The sequence below is a fragment of the Balaenoptera physalus genome, assembly GCF_965194825.1.
Source record: "Balaenoptera physalus genome assembly, chromosome: 4".
Taxonomy (NCBI): Eukaryota; Metazoa; Chordata; class Mammalia; order Artiodactyla; family Balaenopteridae; genus Balaenoptera; species Balaenoptera physalus.
This window is the reverse complement of record NC_138891.1, coordinates 85,589,996-85,611,777: the sequence shown is the minus strand read 5'-3', so window position 1 is coordinate 85,611,777 and position 21,782 is coordinate 85,589,996. Positions and strand designations below refer to the sequence as shown.

Here is a 21,782-nt window from a genome sequence, read left to right as displayed (position 1 = left end):
ACACACACATATATATATATACACACACACACACGCATACACACACAGAGGGAGAGATTTACAGATACAGATATATATATATATACATAAAATATATTGCTGGACAGTAAAAATAGGATCCTGTGTCACTATCATGGCCACTATGATGGTCAAGAAGCCGCAGGCTAAATTTGTTTACTTGACAAACATTTATTGAGCTCCAACTATGTGCAAGTACTACAAAAAATTCTCAAAGAATTTTACATCTGTGACAATCACGTAGAATAATCGAGTAGTCAAACTTGTTCCCATTGGATGAATGTAAAACTTAATCATTAATTTTGAATCAAGAGAGAAGGCATTACATATTAGTCAGAGATTAGAAATAATTTGGAATGTTTCTAGTATCCCAAACCTAAAGGTTGAGCCACTGATTTCAGCTGTTCTGTGCACTTAGACATGTTTTCCCTTCAGACTCTACCCCGAATTCACTGCCCTAAGTAGCTCAGAAACGGGGCTTTCTAGGCCTTGCTGCTCTGCTCCTGCTCCTGACTGGCCTCTGAGAGGGTATTTAGGTCAAGGATGAGGGTGGAGCTGGGGATAAAGCAAAGAACCTGGCTGAGCCACGCGTCTATTAGCTCCAACACACTACTTAATCTCCAAGTCATTTCACTAACAGTTATATTTTAGTATATATAGCACAGCAGAATGATTTCCTTTGAGATGAACAAAAATTGAGTGGCTAAAACCTAACGAATATGATTGGTTCAAGTAATCTGGATATGAAGAAAAATCACTAATAGTAAGCTTAAGACCAAAGAAGTGATCATATCACCCAGGCATTTCTCTTAAAAAGAAGGGAGGAGAGAAATAATAAATTTAAGTGCCTACCATGTTTCAGACACTATGCTAGGGGATTTACATATATAATTTTACTTAATCCTGACAAAAACCTTCCAGAGTAGAGATTATCATACCCCTTTCTTCAGGTAAAGAAACTGAGGCACAGCAAGACTGTGGTTTAACCGGACTTGCAAAGTAGAAACTACCTTATGACACTCATATACGGAACTAAGTTTGTCCAGCTACAAAACCTGTGTTCTTTGCCAAAGTTTGCTGACAGGGAAACCCAGAGGTGAAACAACTATGAATGCCATCGGAAAATATTTTTAGTGAGTGTCTGCTATATGCTGCTAAATTGTGTGAAGAAGTTTATACAAATATAAACACACATTTTCTACCACCTTGACATTTAAATATGCTAACATGAACAAACTGACATTGGACCCACCAAAAAGAATATTAAATATAGAAAATTCAAATGACTCATGTACAAAAGTGTATTTTTTTTTCGGCTATAGAAGACAGTCTACCTGATACTGCAAAGCTTTTGTGCAACTAATGCTTAAAAACATAAACAAACAAACAAAAAATCCCCAGACTCTTTCAATACCGGAAAAACATGCATAACCCCACAAAAATCTAGCACAATCAATTCTCCAATAATTGCCAATAGACAGGGATTTTTCCTCAGAAAGTATTTAAAGGTGAGCACATAGTTTGTGCACAAAGGCTTCATTTTCAATCCAGGGTTGACATTGTCACTGCCTCCGCTTACCTTGTCTTCATAAAGTGTGGAAAGGGAAAAAGGTTTGAGTTTTTCTTCCACATATGAAGGCTTAGCTGTAGGGAGAGGTTGTTTAAATAAAAACACCGAGTTTCTTTCCTAGAGGTAGGCTCAGGCATCAGGAGATCCCCTCCTCCCTGCACTCTACCATCCACACACACACACACACACACACACACACACACACACACACACACTCCAGTTCAAGCTTCCACCCAGTTGCATGAGAGGTAGAAAAAGAAAGGGAAGAAAAGAAAAGCAGGAAAGGGTGTAGAAAACGAAGAAAGAGGGAGGGATAGGAAGAGTGGCTAAGGAAGTAGTGCCGTTCGTTCTCCAGAGTGCTCCAGAAAGTGAAAGTATGCAAAGAGCCAGCTTAGAAGCACACAGCTCCCAGCTCTCCAGGGATGGCTCTCTCAGCGCATCAGCTGCAGAATTCAAGCTTTCTGTGGCCAGGATGGCGCTGAAAGAAGGAAGATGCTGGACAGGGGTTGGAGAGTGATACTAGAGAGCTTTCCAGCCCCTTCCACCCCACATGTAAACATAATTATTCTCGAAATACTGTAACTTCCCAGGGTTTATCCAAATGCAAGGGAAAGGTGCATTCTAAGATGAAATGTGATGCAAGAATTTTTAATTATTTATTATTATGTCACAATTATTTATTTTAATTATCTATCTCTGACACCGCAATCTTCCACTGCCACTTGATAATCATGATTACAACACGTCACTTTAATTGCTTTGCTAAAGAAATAAAAAAGAGGGATTGAGGTGGAGAGGAATTGTACTGCAACAATAAGGACACATGACCGATATGCCCAAATCAACAACAAAAATGTCGATGGCAAGGTCCTGAAATCATGGGGGTTTGCCTAATTTTTCCACACTCAGAACCAAAGGTGAAATTCAAGTTGTAATAGGCCCTCAATAGATAGTATTGACGGCTACTGCAGTTAGTCTTTTTTGAATAAAATTCAAGGTTGGGATTCCAAAGATTCCCCCATGCTGGAAACTGCATTCATATTAGCTTTTCTGGGGAGCCACACAGAGGAGGGAAAGGGTAGAAAAGGAAGCATCCTCTTCTACCCCCTTGATGGGGGTTAGCTGAAGGCCATGGAGAATAACAGAGGTGCAGTCGGCTCTTTCTTAGACAGACAGCAGAGGGGGGCGGAAACCACACACTTGTATTTTGCTAATGTAAAAGTCCCAGTGGAAACATTAGCACTCAAAGACATTAATGTGGATTTGGGACACTCCCTGAAGGATTTTGATTCCATTAGAAAAAAAAAAAAGATGGTGACAGATATAATCCTGCTTTGATATGTTTAACGCCATTTAAAGAGAAACTGCACCCATTTACCTCAGGCCAGGACACCAAGAGTTCAAAAAGTGAAATATCATTTCTCAGTGCAAAGAAAAAGCTTGGAAAATATTATGTGAAAATTAATTTGGCATGCTTCTTTGAAATTTTAGATTTCTGGGATGAGCAAATGGGTACAGTTTTCTTTTAACTGTTTTTGAACACCATGTGTTGAGAAGAAAACAACAGAATGGCAATTGCTCATCCAAAATGCTAACTTGTGGCATGGCACAGTCAAGATGGCCTGCCACAGCCAAAAAGCAGGTGTATGCTATGCCTGTCACTTCAGTAGCATGCACGCCACATGTCCCTGCATTCGGCAACCTCTTGCATTTGCTTTTGGAACCTTTCTGAGGGGGACAGTAAACATGACTCAACAGAACGTCTAGCCTAGGAGGGACCGGCCCCCCTGGCTTTCTGTGAGGCAGACTCTCTGAGGAAGAACCGAGGCACAATTGGAATAATATACCTACTTTGGAATTCTGTGACCTAGCACGGAAGTGACTGGTTTCAGATCATTTTGTGTGGCTGAAGTGTAGGATCTAATCAGGATGGAGAGTAATGGTGATGCTTTTGCATGGCTGGAGAGGGTCTATGCAATCGGCTGTCTCATTCAGGCTGAGGACACGGTCGATGCAGCTGGTACAGATCTTACGCACCTAACGTAAAAGCTTAGAGTAATAATCCCCTCACCTCTCAGGTCCACGAATAAGCTCAACGCATAGGATGTTCAAAATCATTTGGTGGGCTGGGATGCCAAAGCTTCCCCAGTCTGACATTATGAATCTGATATTACATTTGTTCCAGAAATTAAAATGCTTTTATATAGACTAGTTCTCATTCAACTATGTAACAGTCCTATGAGGAAGAGGAGGAGACAAAAACAAAAAACAACAAAAAAAGATTTTCCTTCTTCCCTGTAAAAGGCCTGATAAAGAAGCCAAATTAAAAACCGTAACCATTTTTAAGCCTAAGCCAGGTACCATGTGGAATGATAACTCAAGATATCTGTGTTGCAAGTGTTGACAAAGTCTGAAGATAAAGATGTAGATGGAGACCAAAATGAATATTTCAACATAAAGAAATGGGAAATGACTGCTTTATTCTATGATTTTAATTGATAAATCAAAACCATTTATTAAAAACCTACTATGTGAAAATACTGTCAGCGAAGAGTAGGGAAGAATGAAACCTATAAATACTAAATTGGAAAAAAAAATCCTAGAGCTTTACAGATATAATTGAATGATATATTCTGTAGGCTACTTTCTGGGTAGGCATTTATGGAGCTCAGAAAAGCTACTTTGTTGCCAAATATTTATATGCTATTGTTAATTTCATTCATTAAAATTACATTATTCACTATATACCTTTTGTTTCTGATGGTACATTCTAGGTGCTGAAGGAGATACAATCTGTATAAATACAATCTCTGTATTTATGAGCTTGCTGTGCAGTGTGCAGTGGTAGGAGGAATGACACACATAAACATACTCTAGTACAGGACAGTACGTAATCAGTGCCAAATGAGACATATAAATAAGTGCTTCAACAGTTCAGAAGAAGCAAGACCTCCTGGCTATGCAACAACACTTTCATAGATTTACTAAAGTTGCTCAGTGCACAAAGAGGAAGGGATTTGGATCAAACTTTAAGGCACCAGGCATCCGTGTGCATAGGGGTTTAGCTAGGCTATGAGGGGAGGGGTATGTACCCTGGATCCATAACGCCTCTCAAGCTGAGTTGTCCTGCAATTAATGTTGACCAAGAGCATGCGTGGCTGAAAGAGGAGTCAATGTGGTGGATAGGCCAGGTCAGTGGTTCTGCATTAGCCCTAGATATTAAGATGATTATTAATTCCCTGTTCGAAGTTGGCATCATAATGACATCATCTTCTTCCTATACAATTACGAAAAGTTCAGTCTTTACTCCAGCGTCATGGGAGGTACAATTCAGGGCTCATCCCTCCAAGTGAGGGAAAATGTAAAAATGCCATTGGTACAGGAATCACAATGTTTTTCAGAACAGCAACAAATGAAATCCCCCACGCTCCCTTAGGAGGATGAGTCAGAATCCACGCTCCCTAGAAATGATGACAATGGAGTTCGGGTGAAGCGGCTATGTTGGGATCCACACAAGAAGGCAGGTTACCATTCAGTAGGAAACAGAATTTGGGTATCCTGACTTCTAGGTCTGGGTTCTAGCTATAGAATCACTTTCTTTTTCAATTTTTTATTCCTCTTGGACACTCTAGCCCTTTACATCATGAATAGTGGCCTTCTGTAGTTGGTCTCTGTGTGTGTGTGTGTGTGTGTGTGTGTGTGTGTGTGCGTGTGTGTGTGTGTCTTTTTAAGAGGGAGGATGGCATTACTGATGTGCTTTTGTAAAGAATTCAAGGTTGTCTGGATCCTCAAAGAATGCAATTGAAAAAAATACTGTTTCTTTGATTCAATGGTGCTTACATTTGGGCAGAGTTTTCTTTTTCCATCCTCAAATACAGTATTTGAGACAATCTACCCACAATGGAAAGATTTTAGAGCTTCAAAAGTGTAGGCAAACCAAATCAGAATTAATCTCTGTGAAAACGGAGACTCAGGCACATGGAGAAAGTTTAGAAAAAAATCTGGGCAGGAGGCAGTCCCAGAGAAAGATGCCTGACATCTCTCTGAATTTAAGGTGAGCTAGAGTAGGACAGGTGAGGAAGGGCCAAGGAAAGTTCCAGCTGCCATGTGATCTGCTGTTTCACCTATGTCCATCTCTACTTGAGTCTGTGTTATCAGGGGGTCTAGTTGATTTGGTTAAAATGTGTCCTATGGTCTGACTGCATGAACCCAGAGGAGGCTAATAAAGGGAAGTTTAGGCTAACTGGGGCTAAGGTGAAGCGGCCAACAGCTATTCACTCGAAAAGGACTGACCAGATCAGTCTGCAGGGTAGCTCTAGCAGTGTTGCCTTTTATTATCATATTAAAAGCCATGTATTATATTGGGAAAAAATTAATTAACTAAAAAAAAAAGACTTGCCGATCATAGAAGCAAAAAGGGTAGAAGATAACAATGATCACTTTTGAACACTTGGTATTATGCCCATCAGTTTTTCTTCATATGTGGATTCCTCTACATATGTTATCTCATTCGATCCTCATGCTAACTATGAAAGATTGATATTTTGCCCATTTTCTATGTGAGGACCCTAAGGTTCAGAGAAGCTAGGTGAATATCCTCTGGTCACACAGCCAGTAGGGGCTAAGCTGGTATTCCAGTCTGAGTGGTAGGACACAAAACCTGAGCTCTTTTCCGTGCCTTGTGCTTTTCATGGCATGAAATCAGTGTTGGGGGAACTCTGCCCAGCATCTCTGGTTAGCAGAGTGAATCGCTTTTATCTTTTGCCAACATGTCATAGAAAAAAACCAAAACAACAAAAAAATTAAAACTCCTGGCTCTAGGAGATTTCCTATCAACCACCTGAAGTTTGGCTTTGTTACATATTATTTGAATATCTTGACAATCTTATAAAAAGTCTAACAAGAATAAAGAATTTTGCATTTATGCTAGCTCCTATGTTAGTTAAAAATCTCCTATTCCTGCATAACAAGGTGCCTGGGGGACTCGCTCACCGCCAGAAACTTATCTGAAAATGCTGGAAAGTCAGAATTTGGGGCCTATATACTGACTAATATTACCAGCTGTGAGTCGGCTTGAACATCAGTAATACGATATTTCCCGCTACAATTTGATTTGGTTAAAATGTGTTTGAAGTTCACCCTTTTATTAACTAGAATTACCACCTCCTGAAACTGGAGGGCCCCTGAGAGCAGGCTGCTAGTGCAATCCAACCTCCCACCCGCCATCAGTGCATTTCCTGGCAACAAATACTATTAAATTGATAACTACAGAAATAGGTCAAAATGTCTTTTCAATAGTTGCTAATGTTCCCCTAATGCTCCATCTCCTCCCTTTGATTCTCCTGCTAACATTTTCTCTAACATCACAGGAGCAACAACTAGTAAAGAGAAACGACAAGAAGATGGAGAAGCTGGCAGCAGTGGATGGAGGAGGTCTTAGGCATTCCCCCAATTATCAAATAGGAAAGCTAAACTTCCCTAGAGGCCAAGGGCCCCCAAATCAGCTCCGCCGCTGAGTTGGGTGACCCGGAAAAAAAAGCTGTGTCCCATATGAGCCTTAATATCCTCCTGTGCAAAAGAGGAAATTCAAGATGACTGATTATTCAAATTTGTAAAATGCTCAGAGTTCACAGGAGATAGGAGCCTTGACTAATCTCAAAGCAGTGGGGTTTTAAACTTATTTACACTACTTTCATAACCATATCCATTAGAGCCTTGGCTATCCAAGATAGAAACTTCGTTTTATATAAAGAAATGATACCATGGCATATTTTTGTGAGAGAGACCCTCTGCAATCATCCCAGGTTTGATTATTCACTATGCAAACCTACATCCACACCCCACCCCCAGAAGAAAGTTTGATTTTCTGAATTCACGTCACATATGTGACTAAAGATAAAGAAGCGGACGGGTGGGTACAGATGTATCAGGACACGGCTGATTCTAGGCAGATAGTCTGGCTCAGAAGGGACAGCCACCTGCTGTAGGCAAGGAGCATAAGCCCCCTTGTTAATGAGGTACATTTCAATTTCCAACACTTCTTCTGAGATGCAAACGTAACGTAGGGGTTTAAGCCATTCGTGCCTGGATGCTCTAATCACTTCAATCCCAAGAGGGTTACCTCAGTGTAAAGTAGTTTTGAATTGGAGCTGGGGAGGGGATAGGGATAATTTTGGAACTGGGGAGGCTGAAGGAAAAAATCAGATGAACACAAGGACCCTGGGCCCTGGAGGCAGAGGAGAGGAGGAAGGGAGTGGCCATGACTGAAAAGGACTCAGTCTATTTAGCAGTTTTTGCTCAGGGCCTTGTCCAGAGCTAGTGAACCACTGCAAAAACTTCTTGCGAGATGCCATGGTCTCTGAGTAATGCTTTTGACCTTTCCTCTGTGCCATGGTTGTACTGTCACTAGACAGGAGGTCAGCATTGATTTGAAAACTTGCAAACTTCAGTCTACCTGGTTCAGGCAAATAAAGGTTATTCTAATCTTCTATAATTTAAACTCACAGAGACTGCACAGTCTGGCACCTCTCCATCAGATTCCTCTGCCTTCCTTCCTTTCATGGGGGAGGGAGAACAGAGGTGTGGAAGAGAGGGCACGGGAGAGGAGGAGGGGAGGTGGAAGGGGCTCTCCTTCCAGAGTTTTCGATGTGAGTGAGGCTTTGTGTCAGACGAGCCTCTCTCTGGACCCTCCCGGTAACCCAGGAGACACTGTTAGTGGTAGGAAGTATTTTATAGGTTCAGGGAGGCTAACTAGCTTTAGGTGGCCATTCAGGTTCCTTCTCCCAGCTCCTAGGTTCCTCTGGCATATTTCCTCCTCCTCCTGGTTATGGGTGCTTAGAAACTGGTTTACAACCCAGTCATCTAGAATATATCTTTTGGGAATATTGAGGATGCCCTGAATAATCACAAGCATATCTGGCTGGGAGTCAGGAGCCTTGAATGCTTCTGGTTAAGACCTAGTCCTAACAAACTATCACTGAGGACAAATCCAGGCACCTCTATGGGGTCTGATCCTGACTTTACAATCCTGTCATTCACACTCGTCAAGGTGGTGGCAGGGGTGTGAATGCACAAAATTCAGCAGAATCATTCTCATTATATGTGATATGTAGATTAAAGCGAAGAACTCCCTCATGCTAATGCTAGTTTTGGGTAAGAAGGATGAAAGGATTGATAGGAGTTGAAGGCAGAAGGGGTCATGAGAAAGATGTGGAACACACAGCAGCAGCAATGGAGGAGCTTAAGAGGGACGGAAGCCCAGGCCAGAGCTGGAGATGAAATTGTTTGTTGAGTACACTGATGTGTTTGATCACACAGTGGTTGGAAAGTCCTAGTTTAAAATAAGCTGAATGTTAGATGTTCTTTTTTAAATCTCAATTTAATGGTTGAAGCCTATTTTAACGAGCCAATAACGGGCAAAGACCTCATTACTACAACTATTTCTCCCAAGTATTAACCTCTAGCAAAAAAATATTTGGCTGAGACCACTACAGAGTTTCTGATTACAAAACAAGACCATCTTGATGATAATCATATCAAAGTGTTTGGAAGAAGGAGGGAGAGATGGGTTCTTCTGAACCATATTGTATGGACAGAAATCTTCAGAGTTGAACACAGGAATTAGCTTCTGAGGAATCGAGAAAGAGGATCATTTTAAGTAAGAGAAGATATGTGACTGATACCTTCAGTTGGCATGCCAGGAAAAGATAAATTCCAGGCAGGACCAGCTACATAATCTGTGGGGCACAAGGGAAAATGAAAATGCGGGGCCCGTTATTAAAAAAATCATTAAGGATTTCAAGACAGCAACAGCAGCGCATTAAACCAAGCCCAGGGCCCTTGTGAGCCCTGGGTGTGACCACTTGGTTTGTACAGCCAGGAAGGTGGTCCTGACTCTAGCTGTATTGTTTTCACCAAGGCATTCTAGTCCCATAGTCACCAAGACCTAAATTAAGAAAGATGCACCACCACTCTCAAAACTCTCAGTTAACCCTGTCTTCTTAGGGTAAGGAGGCAACTGAATTCTGCAGTAAGGATCAGAAAGATCTGGGGTCTGCCAACATGTTTGATAGAGTGCAACTGCACTGGCTTCTGCTACATTTGTTACAGCCACCAATCCCCACTTCTGTCACCACCCAAAGATGCCCAGGATATCAATGTCTGGGAATTGAAACATATTTTCTAAAAACACAAATTTCCCTGAAAAACAAAACAAAACAAAACAAAACAAAACAAGCAGAAGTTACTAAAAAGAAGCTGAGTTTCCTGGATATAAGTCCTACCCCTGATTTCTTACTGGGCTTACCTTGAGCAGGTCTTGGGCATGTGCTCAGGCTCAGAAACACAGGTGAATTACCACAATAACTCTTTTCAGTTTGGGAAAAAATAGAGGAAACAGGAGAACCTGGTCTTAGCCCAGCAGAAACTCACTGGGTTCACTAACAGTGTGCTTGCTCCCTTTCTCTTTCTCTCTCTCTCTTTCTGTCTCATTATGCTAAGTCGGAGCTATGACTTCACTCTCCATGGAAGCTAAGTTTCTCTTTCCTGGGTGCTTGGAATGGACCAGAGAAAAGCCATTAGAGGGTAATGGTCATGTCTAAAAAATCACATTTATTTATCTTCACCTGCCCTCCTGTCATTATCATTCCACTGAGGTCTGTATATAGAAAGCAGAGATTAAATAGCCAAGACGAACATCAAAAGAATAACAGCAGCACCAAATAGATCAATGTGACCTCTTTCCCAATGATCTTAGGGGCTTTATATATACTGAGCCTTATTCTTGTAGGGACAGACCAGTAGCCTGGGCAGATGCCTAGGATGTTTGTGTAGGCTGACACTTACCCTCCCCTTACTATACATCTCTGTTCCATTTTCTAAAAAATAAGGTCTAATATAGACAACTAGTTCACTTCTACAGCCAGAATTATACCTTGATACTAGACCTTGATTTAGGATTTTTTGAAAGATATTTATTGGCAAAACTAATCTTTTTTCTTTCTTTCTTTCTTTTTTTTTTTTTTTTTGCTTAATAGGTTTGTACTGCCTTGAGTAAGGCCACTAGGGTCCATAAGTAGATGGAAATGTGTTTGAATCTCTATAATTATGTTTAGATTTCAAAAAGTCTTCCATTCCACAGAGGTGATATACGTTCAGTCATCATTTTCAAGTGTTTTAATAACTGGTAATTAGTAGAGGAGGTCTTAAAATTAAAAAAAAAAAAAGTGATTGACCTTCACAACAGATGCATATATAAAATCTTGATTCACTTATTTTGAAATCATTCTCCTGCTGGAAATATATAGCTATAATATACACATTTATATATGTGTGCACAATCAGCCTTAGCAATACCACTGAGAAGGAGATGAGGATAGATGGTTTTCTATTTATTTGACAAATACACTATTACATAGACAGGTTAAGTGATTTGTCCTGTAAGGAAGGGTGGAGCTGGAAAAAAAAAACCTGTCACATCTGCTCTCAGGTTATACCCCTCTGGAATTGGGTAGCCATTATTGTTTTTGAGCGACCTGATCTAAATGTTTGGCGAGGCAATTTTCCTGAAAAAAGATTTTACACTTTTTTTTTTCCCTCGGTACTTTCTTTCCCCCTCTCTTTCCTCCTCTCTGAGATTATTATAAACTAGCGATAAATGTGTCTGCTCTAAGTTTATGCTTGCTCTTCATGGATTTGGATGGATTTTAGCTCTTAAGAAAGCATAAGAAAAAAAATCACCTCTGAAAGGTAATAATGATAAATAATGCTGGGACAGTTGGTTTGAATTAATGTCACTGTAATAGTTGATATGGGTACAACTGAGGTCTTGGACTCACCTTTCACAAGAGCTAGTCTGTTGGCTCTGAACTGACCCAACAAGAAGCAAAGGCTTCTATGAGGCAGAACTCACTTGTCAATTCCCTGCTGTTCTCCTGGGATCTCAGACATAGGCCAAACATTTCTGTTGCACCTTTCTGTGAACTGCTGCATCTTGGAACTGCCCTCTACTCTACATTAGGGCTACACCCTCTAAGTTCTTGACCTTAGATAGTCCTTCTCCATTTTGGTACATATTTGCATCATGCTCACAGTGCTATACTTGATTAAAAAAATTGGCCTGTTATTTGGCCAAGGAACGACTATTTTGGTATTGTTTTAATTCTTTACTATCTATTTTGTTAATTATTTGTGTGAATACAAAAAAATCCTAGATTTCTTGCCTCTTGTCATGCTACTATTTCCCAATGTTATCTGGTAAATACTTAGGAAATACAATTTTATTTTAATATGTCCTAAACAAAACACAATTGTGAAAGAAAACTGGTAGAGAAAAACATAATAAATTTTGAAGATAAGTAACAGTTAATTCTGAAATATCTGCCACTCTTACTCCTTCATATTAGAACCTAATGTTGCCAAGAAATTAGTTATCCATACCGATTTTTTTTAACTGAAGGGACAAAATAAGTTTCTTTCCTGATGATGAGAACTGTAACCCCTGCAGCATAACAGCACCTGAGCAGCATCTGTGATGTGAAACTGGCTTCAGTGATTTCCTTCTCTTGAAGAAGACTGCTCAGCCAGGACCTTCAAGAAAGCTGCTGCTGTTTAGGACCCAGACTCTACGAGGAACGTGCCGGTTCCCTACAGAACTTGGGCTGGCTGTCGTCCCATCCGGTACCCAGTCTGCAGTTGTCACTCAGACACGTAGAGTGTGTGTCTGGGGACGACACACAGTAGAATAGGAAAGGATACAGAGCACCTGTCGTACCAGCACCTTTATTGTAAGGAACTAGTTATGCTGCAACTGCTTTGCTCGTTTATATTCTAGGCAACACACCGGTGAATATAAGTCATAACGAACATATTCAACATTTTTTCCATCAGTTCAATACATTATTCATAAATATTAGAGATGGAAAAGACCTAGTAGATTACGGAGTCCAAACCTCCTTTCTGTACCTCCCTTTCCCCCAACTGTTGATGCTAGCTCAACAAAACAAGACAACAACAAATCACACAAGGAAAGCGACAAATTCACAAGTTTTACAAGTAAAAAGGAAAGCTCCAAAGAAGTCTGTATTGAGGGTGAGGAAGTTCAAGGCCTTCTCTTCCTGCTGGTGGTGGAGCTCTGAAGACTAAAAGTATGGTGGCCCTTTGCTGTGAAGGCAAGCCAAGGGAGAAAAATGCCAGTTTCTCCTCTTGAGAATCAGAATTCAAGGTAAAGCGCAAGAGGCAATCCCATGTCCTTGGCTAAGTGCTTCCTATCTGTCTCTGCAACCTGGTGTGGATTCCGGCATTCTTCTCTCCTGTTAGAACTTGAGATACTGACGATAATGATAAAAGAAAATGTATAAATGAATAGAGAGTTAAAACTACTAGAGTATGCTCCCTGGGATTATCTGTACTATCAAGATAGGGAAACTTTGCAGATGCTACTGTCTCTCTAGAGGAATAAATGCTTGCATTTTAATATTCTCAGCAGCTGGTTCCTGTTGAATGCCATCAGGATGATTCAGCCACCCACCAGGAACACCAGTAATGGCAAGTGCACACAGAGAAATCTGCAAAACTTTCTTCTCTTGATGCCAACACTATTACTCTGGCAAAGTCAGAACCCTTTATTGAATTACCAGTTCTACTAAATGTGACCTTGTTCCCCTCACAAATACCAGCTCGCTTTCAAATAAATGGAACTTCTGGCTGATTAAGATGCAGCGTACTTCCTGATTTAAGCACACCCTACGGTCAGCTTCTCCTCAGCTATGGCCATGTGATTTGCCTGCTTTTATTTTCTCACTATTCACTGTAACCCTGAAGAACCAGTAAGACCCATATATACCTCGAGTCCACCTTGTATGCCATCCCGCCTACAGCTGACTTGAAGTATTTAATGCTATATCTCTACCCTGACATGCCTCAAGTTCTTTTATCATTTCCAGTTTTTAGAAGTTTCTCATTTCCACAGAATGGGGTTGCATGCCAGGAAAACAGAAATGTGTAGATGAACTGCATTGACCCTAGACCTCACTGATACAGAATTACCATACCACATTCAAGTTAGATAAAAAATTATATACTTGCCCCCTTCTTCAAACAGACCAGCTTAGACACTAAAAGAAAGAAATGCCAAAGATGACAGCTAGCTCTCAAAAATGTCTCACTGCCTCATTTTCTGGTCCCCAAAGTAAAATCTAAGGACATTCAACACAGATTCAGGAGCTCTCAACAGCCATGAAAATATATGGCTGGAGAGGGAATTTATAAATGTAACGAATACACAATTGGCTTGTAACAGATGCAACTAAAATTAAATTCGATATCTTGACCTGCTCTCCAAGTGAAAGTTTCTAGTTCAGGCTGCAGACAGAGGTGTAACCAGCTCATTAATCACAGGAACCAGAACTATAAGCTGACACTTCTGGGGATGCTGCAGAGAGCAATCCTATGTGACTGGGGGGCCTGTGTGGAACCTGAAAGGGAAGGCGGCACCGACAGTCTACAGTGAGCAATACTGATATCGTTTATGGCGTCCATAGGTTGGCCAGGGCTGACTATCCTAAACTTCCAGGAAAGAACTGAAGGATCTTTGTAAGGAAGTAATGGGGCCTATGGACTTGCACAAAAAGATTCAATATATTTTTATTCACCTCCTATTATGTAAAAGTCATTGTGTTTGTTGCTTGAAGAGATTTTGAACTCAATAAGATCAATCTATGAGCTCGAAAAGAATACTGTTGGGGAAGAACTAGGGGAAAGGGAATATTAATATTAGTAGTAGTAGTAACAACAACAATGATACTGAGCAATGATCATGCACTAGTCATGGTACTAAGCACTCTACATACTCCATTTCAGGAATTCTTACAATATCCCAGCAAGGTAGTTATCATTTTCCTACTTATAGATGTGGAAATTGAGGCCCAGTGAAATTAAGGGCATTGCCTCAGATTACACAGACCTGTTCCTTACATTACAAATAAACATACAAATGGCTAATCTACACGAGAAAATATGACAAAAGCCATTAAAAGATAGAGTATCGTAGAAATAGAGAAGGCAGAATTTGTCTATACTTGGGAGCACCAGGTGAAAAGAACAGGGGTGTGGAAATGTAGTGTGCGCTTAGGAGACAAGGAGGAGCCCAGTTCAAATGTGTTTAAACTTATTAACTCAGTACCCTCTGATTAGAACTCACATTTTGATACAACAGTTAGATACATTGATTTGCACAGGAAGATTTCTAAGGAGAAGGACTTCTTTCTAAAGGATTTTCTGACTACAATTTCTCAAAAAATTTTTTTCTTTTCTTTTTTCTTTCTTTCTTTTTCTTTTTCTTTTGGTGGGGATAGCGGGAAGAAGAGAAATGAGATACAAGGTTACCTTGGAGGGGATATGAGGGTTGCATGAGGGAAGCAACGTTAACAGCAGAGAGTGTCCACGGAGTGCCAATGTGGGTGCGTTTTCTTTCATTCCCCAGAATGCCTTATCCTTACCACACATATTTGCCCCCTACCCCATGTAAGGTAGGGTTATTGGTATAGAAATAGGAACGCTAAGGGCCTGGTTACTTTGCTTTCTTCCTCAATTACTTCTGGAATATCATCCACTTTTTATTTTTATAAAATTTGTTTTAGGGGTCAGGCTTGTGGTGTAGAGTAGAAGCTAGAAAACTTGAGATCTCGTACAATTTGCCTTTCTCATCTTGAGAAAGTTTTATCACTTTTCCATTTACATTTTCCTATTAGCATGGTGTAAGCCCAAATAGCATTTCTTCTTCTGTTAAACACCCTGTCCCTTTGGTGAAAATAAAATTTTGTGCTTTACTGAAAAATTTCCACTCTTCTCTATTTAGAACCCCTGGTTCACAGAATCCAATGTATAGCACCACTAGTCAAGATGAATTTGTGGAGCTTTAGTTTCTCTGTTTTTTAAGCTTTTATATTAAATAGTGTTTTCCAAATGTAAGTCACAATATATAAAATGCATATTGTTAAAAATTCTACATGGTCCTGCACCAGATATTCAGTATTCCTTTCTGGAGAGTTTGGTAACCCACTCACCCTTATTGAGATATCTAAGGCTCCTTCAAGCTCTAAGATGCCATGATTATGATTCTGTGATGCTGACATTTGCTTTGTCGACACTTAAAGCAGAGCTTTTCAACTTCAAACAATAGCATAACAAGTTGCTATAACAATTACACTTATATGAATCTTTAAGCAGATGAGCATAACAGCTCTTTACAACTATTACCACACTGGACAGCCAAAGCTTAGGAGGTTGTTGTAATTCTCTGCAAAAGTGAATTCTACACTTGATTATATCCTATAAGGAAAAGTATTGCCTTTCTATCTACTTTTAAAATTCATGGACTCTTTTTTTTTGGTATCTGTTAGTTTTGCAGCCAGCTACGAGCTTTAAGCATCTCCAATAACTTTCATCATTAACCTCCACTCTGTCATGGCTCCTGTGTCTCACCCTACTGACCTTGCCCACTGAGGTCACTCTTCCTGATGTAATCACACATGCTTCTTTGTAGTTACATTCGTCACAGTGCTCATTAGAATTATCATCATTCCTACTGCACCTTATGTCAACGAAATTAAATGTGCTTATGCAATTTGTTGTCATTTTAATTTTTCAGCCAGGATTTCTTCATCCAGAAGGACAATTTTATTTTATCTGATCAATAAATAACTAGCCAGTCGAATGACTCTGGAAAGGTTGGTAGAAAGTCGTTCATTGGGGCAAAATCTTAAGTCTAGAGAGGTTTTTGTAAACTTGGACAGTGGCATTTCACTGACCTTGAATCCATAGGTTCAAAATGTATTGATGTCAACTTAGTCTTTCAATCTAGTAAAGCAATAAGGATAAAATATGCGTGATTTATATTTATGTGTGTGTTGAATTTAATAAATTAGTCAAGAGTCAAGGTATTTTTAAAGAAATATTCAAGTCTGTTCCACAGTGACTAATTCACTTTCAGGTATAGTCTAAAATATTCTTTTTGGATTTCCCTGGTGGCGCAGTGGTTAAGAATCCGCCTGCCAATGCAGGCGACATGGGTTCAAGCCCTGGTCCGGGAAGATCCCACATGCCGCGGAGCAACTGAGCCCATGAGCCACAACTACTAAGCCTGCACTCTAGAGCCTGCACGCCACAACTACTGAAGCCCGTGCGCCAAAACTACTGAAGCCCATGCGCTACAACTACTGAAGCCCACATGCCTAGAGCTTGTGCTCCGCAACAAGAGAAGCCACTGCAATAAGAAGCCCGTGCACCACAACGAAGAGTAGCCCCCGCTCGCTGCAACTAGAGAAAGCCCGCGTGCAGCAACGAAGACCCAACACAGCCAAAAATAAAAATTAAAATAAATAAAATAAATAAATTAAAAAAAATATTCTTTTTGCTGTAGCTTTAACCTTTTTTTTTTTTTTTTCAAATAAAGAACGTACATAGACTGTGAAGTGGCAATGTAGTCCATTGTGGCATTCTATATATTCCTCAACTTTTGCTCTTTCTATGGTCAGGGTATGTACAAATAAATAAATCTACAATAGCTTAAGTCTAGAAATTTTTGTTTGGCTAAACTCTGAAAACATAGCTTAAATAGAGTTGAAAGCTTGGCATCTCATCATTTCTTTATATTATAAGGCTTACAATGCCACCTTATAAAAGATATATTCGTTTATTTTCATGTTCAATCAAAAGTGTAGGGTTTCAGGTCTAGGAATGGATTACAGATCGTTCTCTCCTGGTTATTTTTGGCTTTAAGTATATTGATCATTTTATCATTTTCTTGTTTTAAGCTGCTTTAAACACAGCACAAATGTTATTCTCATCATGCCAGAAATGGGTTTGGAATTGATTTTGAGTTTCCATCAGTTTTACTCTTTGCTCTCTGTGAGAAGTTTTTCACTTGCTTAAATTCAAAAGGATAGTTTTGTTCAAAAGATGTCAGAGTACGGCATTCAGAGATCCCTAGCTGGACAAGAAAACTGACATTTTCTTCTTTACAAAAAAATAAAAATCATTGCATCTATTGCCATGGACTTTATTGAAATTAGTGAAGAATCATTCATACGAATGCAATTTCAAGGGCTTCCTCCCTCTTTCTCTTCATGTAAGTGTTCGACAAAAGCATGCATCTTCTGAGAAGCTGGCCTGATTGGTCCAGGTTGGCACTGTTTCAGTGTTTGGCCTACAGCGGCTGCTTAGGAATAATTTCATCTCATCCTCTGTGTTTTTCTGGACTGTATTGGACTCAGACACGTGGTATGCAAAGGAAATCCAAGTCCCTTAAAAATGCTATTTCTTTTGGTACTAAAGCCAAGCCCAGTTCTACTTTGGCCAAAGGATCTTATCAAGATTTAACAAGAGATATTCAGTAAGATCTCCAATCTGGGAGAAGACATTCCACTAAGAAAGATAATTTACTACAGAATATCTACATTTTCTCTTCTGGTACCAGGCAAGGACATGATTGAACTTTATCCTATTGGTACTGAGAATACTGTAACACTGACGCAAATTTTATGACAATTATTCATTTCAATTAATTTAAACGGAAATAAACAAGTAGTTCTTTCCATATTAAAGCAGATACTGGAGATCTATTTTCAGTTATTGCTGAAAATATTTTGGCTTCCATAAAGGCACCTTCCTAACACAGCTGCTTTGCCCTCCTCTGCACTGTCACAATTCAGAATTTGTCACATTTCAGCCAGGTTCTCTAGACTAATTGGATGAAACAGTTGCATTACAGTATTAAAATTCCTTTGCAGAATCAAATGAGAGGAGATCTGCACAGTTCAGATAGCCTGGAAGATTTGCAACAAACACAGCCCAAATCCTGTATGTTCCATACATCTTTCTACATTTACAGTAATAATCACGTCTATAGTGTTAGGAGTTAACTTCACACTTGAGAATATCAACAAACATAGGGAGAAATTTTAATATGTAAACTTCATTTCCCACCCCATCCTTCCTTCTCCCCTGTGCTGTTTTGTGTTTCAAAGCGGAGTGCTGCATCTTTTTTGAAAAGTGTCAGGAAATCGCTTTCTTAGCAATCTAGGCCCTTGAGTTTATATGTGTGGTATGACACACCTTGAAACAGAGAGCCCCACAAACCAGAGTGGGACGTTAATTTAAATACAGACTTAGGGGGAAGAGCTCCATCTACTGAATCAGTTAGATCACAGTTTGTACCCTATAGTTATCCCATTCACTACTTTCAACCTCTTAGAGGCTCTGGGGAGAACGGAAAAGTTACAGACCCCCAAACAGCTTTGAGTCTGATGCCATTTTGAATATTTCCCAGTTACCCTGAGCCCCTTTCCTTTGCCCTTCCCAATCTCCAAAGCTTTCCATGTTTCAATATGAAAGAAAAATGGGATGCTTTGCTGGATAAATCATCCCTGGAAAAAGGTAGAAATCCATTGGTAATTGAAGGAAAAGCCCCAAATAGCTGAAGGGAAAGCAACAGAAATAAATCGCTCTACCTGACCAGTTGGCAGCCCAGGTAAGAAGCAAAGGGAAGAGTAGCCTACTTACTCCTCTCGCCTTACATCATTGCTCGGGAAGTCTGCAGCCACCCAGGATCAGCTCTTCTGGGCTCTCCCCAGCTGCACAGTGTTGTTGTGGCATTGGGAATTTGCTGTGGCTTCATAAGATTATGGGGATATGCTTCAGCAAGCCAAAAAAGTCACAAACAAAATTCAGGAGAGAAAAAAAAAGTACAAAAACAGCTGATCTTACTGGAGAAGCACTTGGCATTTTCCTACATATGCCACAATTTTCTTTGGTATTTCCTGGTTCTATGATCAGAAAAGTTATCATATCATGTTTATTACTGTTGTGTTTTCAGGGTTGCTGATGGCGGGGCATGGTACAGTGAGAGCAAACAGACTAGACATGGGAGTAGCAAGGTAAAGATTATTTCTCCTACTTGTTTGAAAGCTTTCCAGGGGACCATGAGGTTAAAAAGTTTTCTTCTTCAGAATACTGAAGACATATAGAAATAATGTACAGAAAAAATAGCCATAGCCTTTCTAGATTGGGAAAGTAAAAAAACTTGTTTAACACAGTAACAGATACGGAACAAAGCAAATCGTATCGGAATAAACCTGAATGTTAATACAGCTGCATAAAATTCAGGAGTATGTAAGACTTATAAAAATACTTTATAAGTTGAGATAAATTATTAGAATACAAAAAGACATTAATAAGTATATACATATATTAAATAATCAGAGGGAGGCAATAGTTAATTGGATTTTTAAATTACAGAAAATAATAAAATATAATAAATTAATAAAAGTTTGCATTAAGGCTAATCCTCTTTCATGTAAAAATAGAATTAATATAAATGTAAAGTGAAGCTGTGTCTCTATATGTGTGTGTATGTGTATATATATATGTATATTTGCACAAAGTATTACTGACTGACATTGAAAGGTGATATGTTGCATAGAAATAAAAACTTTGAATTATTTTAAATTGGGCATTTAAAGTATCACCATTAACCTGGCAGTTTTTTTTCTTTTTTTAAAATAACATTTAATTTTCAAGTTCTACTTTAAATCATAGAAAGAAAAAAAAATTAGAAAAGCATTGCATAGATGCACAATATGAATTTTGTAAAAAATTTCATTTGCATTTCTTAGAATATTTAGTTCTCAAAAAACGGCTAGTTGGCTTTTCTTCAAGCCTCTGCAAGACAAGTTCAGTTCTGAGTCAAGAAAAGCTATGAGAAATTTCACCTCAAAATGAAATCTGTTTGGATAATTATAAAGGCCTGAAAAATGAGATTATCTCCACCATAACTATAACAAACACCTAATGAATAAATATATTCTGGCAAGAATCGATAAGAATTGCAAAGCCTGAGAGGGTCATTGCAGACTTGAAAAAGGTAACCAAGTGAGGAAACATCAAATGGAGTTAATGGAGATAAAGCAGTCTGAAAAATGTAAAGTGTTAACAGTCACTGACAGGAAAGAATATACTTCCACAGGGATGACAACAACAAAATGAAACAAAACAACCCAAAACAACTGGAAATATATATCTCCTGGAGCAAAGTATGACTACTTATTCAGCAAGAGGAGAACCTACTTCTTTGTCATTCCCTTTGGAAGCCTGGTTTAAAAAAAAAAAAAAAAAAAAGGTTGCACAAACGATACATGTGTTCTTTTTCTGGTATTATTACAGGCCCACCTAGATTTAGCTTTCGATTCCAGATGAGATCAGGCATGTTCAGACTAGCACATCTTTGCTCTGTAAGCACAGAGCTGCTATCTTTTCACTGGCAAATTCTCGGATCCCCAAATTTATGCACAATAAATGCCCTTAAAAATCTGCAAATTTTCTACTTCAGTCAAATACCTCATTGAGTTCAATTTTTTTCTTATTTTACTCTTCTAGTAGTAAGCCGAAAAGTTAAGGCAGGCAACTCCCATAAGAAAGGAAAGTTGAATAGTACTTACCCTAAGTATAATGTGCAAGCCTTAATGGGGGAATCTACTTTTGCTCTATGGTTTTTAGAAGGGAATCCAGGTTTAAACTCAGCTCTCGCCCTTTTCCCTTCTGGAAAACTGAGTAGACTCACTGAAGGTGGCTCTGAGAAAGATCCTACAAATCAACAGCCTTACCTGTGGCCATTCAGAAGACTGCACTTTGGTGTGTGTTTAAAACTATGAATAAAGTCAGACACAGCGCATGCTCAGCAGGCAATTTAAAAATATTTATAACATTGTTGTTTCAAAAACAAATTTCCTCAAACAAAGCAAAACTCACATTTCCGATCCATGCCAAGTTTAACGTTCTGAGACAAAGCTGTTTTGGAGTTTTCTGCTGGGGAAAAAAAGGGCTTCTAAAATTTTTGTTGAACGAAAAATAGTTCCCTCTTTCCTTTTGGATACTCTTAAAGAGGTGGAGTAAAATTCCCTCTAAGTTTCAACAAAATTCACCTTGGGCTAAGATAAGGCAGTAGATATTTAAGGTCTGTAAAAAATAATTTTGGGGAGAGTAACAAGGAACTAAAAACTATGAGTTTAAAGAATGTAATGGTCATCTGTACCTTCAAGGCAGTCTTGTTTGTTACTATACAAAAAAAATCCTGATACAAATAGGATATATTATGTTACGTATAGATAGGTTATGCGTTGATAAGAATAATGCATAGACA

The 21,782-nt window shown here is 39.2% G+C and overlaps 1 protein-coding gene and 1 long non-coding RNA gene across 14 annotated transcripts in view; one reads left to right on the top strand and one right to left on the bottom strand.

Annotated features, from left to right (window-relative positions):
• Positions 1–21,782, bottom strand: part of ZBTB20 (zinc finger and BTB domain containing 20) — an 814,580-nt gene that overhangs the window by 113,429 nt on the left and 679,369 nt on the right. Inside the window, exon 1 of one of the 13 annotated variants that reach the window (XM_082460054.1) lies at positions 1,598–21,240. The exons of 10 other annotated variants lie outside the window; for them this stretch is intronic. The gene's annotated coding sequence lies outside the window, so the exon portion shown is untranslated. Of the gene's footprint in view, positions 1–1,597; positions 21,241–21,782 lie in introns of those variants that run through there. 2 more of the 13 variants (XM_082460056.1, XM_082460050.1) reach the window with 2 other exon arrangements.
• The window catches only part of LOC309659899, a 99,177-nt gene that overhangs the window by 41,695 nt on the left and 35,700 nt on the right, over positions 1–21,782 (top strand). The gene's annotated exons all lie outside the window — the stretch shown is intronic.